This window comes from Rutidosis leptorrhynchoides, chromosome 2 (genome assembly GCF_046630445.1).
Source record: "Rutidosis leptorrhynchoides isolate AG116_Rl617_1_P2 chromosome 2, CSIRO_AGI_Rlap_v1, whole genome shotgun sequence".
NCBI lineage: Eukaryota > Viridiplantae > Streptophyta > Magnoliopsida > Asterales > Asteraceae > Rutidosis > Rutidosis leptorrhynchoides.
The window spans coordinates 236,843,009-236,844,208 of record NC_092334.1 but is presented as its reverse complement, the minus strand read 5'-3'; positions in this window follow the sequence as shown (position 1 = coordinate 236,844,208).

The window sequence follows — 1,200 nt, the reverse complement described above, 5'->3', positions numbered from 1 at the left end:
GCAACGTCTTTTGAAATATGTCATGAATGACTCCAAGTAATATCTCTAGAATGAGCTAATACACAGCGGAAGATTTCTTTAATACCTGAGAATAAACATGCTTTAAAGTGTCAACCAAAAGGTTGGTGAGTTCATTAGTTTATCATAAACATTCATTTTCATCATTTTAATAGAACACAAGATTTTCATTTCTCATAAATATACGTCCCATGCATTGAGACAAAAATAATCATTCATATGGATTGAACACCTAGTAACCGACATTAACAAGATGCATATAAGAATATCCCCTATCATTCTGGGAAATCCTTCGGACATGATAAAACAACATCGAAGTACTAAAGCATCTGGTACTTTGGATGGGGTTCGTTAGGCCCAATAGATCTATCTTTAGGATTCGCGTCAATTAGTAGATTGGTTTACTAATTCTTAGGTTACCAAGCAAAAGGGGCATATTCGGCTTCGATCATTTACCCATATAATGTAGTTTCAATTACTTGTGTCTATTTCGAAAAACATTTATAAAAAATTGTGCATGTATTCTCAGCCCAAAAAAATAAATGATAAAAAGCTAAATGAAACTCACCATACTGTATTTTGTAGTAAAAATACATAGAACGACATTGAACAAGTATAGGGTTGGCCTCGGATTCACGAACCTATATCATTTATATATATATTAACACATATATTTGTAATCGAATAAATTTATTATATCTTAAATTATATATTATATATATTTAATTTATATGTATATTTAAAAATGACTAATATTTATATAGTTATATTAATATTTATATATGATTAATATTATATTAAAAATACATCATTTGTTATATATGAATGTTTATAGAAAAAAATATGTTTATTATATGTAATATTATTATAAGTATAATTTTATATGCATAATATTTATTTGTTGTAAAAATAATAATAATGATAATACTAGTAATAAAAAAATAATGATAATAATAATAATGATAATAATTTTTAATAATAATAATAATACTTATGTTCATAATATTAATAATAATAATAATAATAATAATAATAATAATAATAATAATAATAATAACAATAATAATAATAATAATAATAATAATAATAATAATAATAATAATAATAATAATAATAATAATAATAATAATAATAATAATAATAATAATAATAATATTGAAAACTACCTTTAAAGCTTTTCTA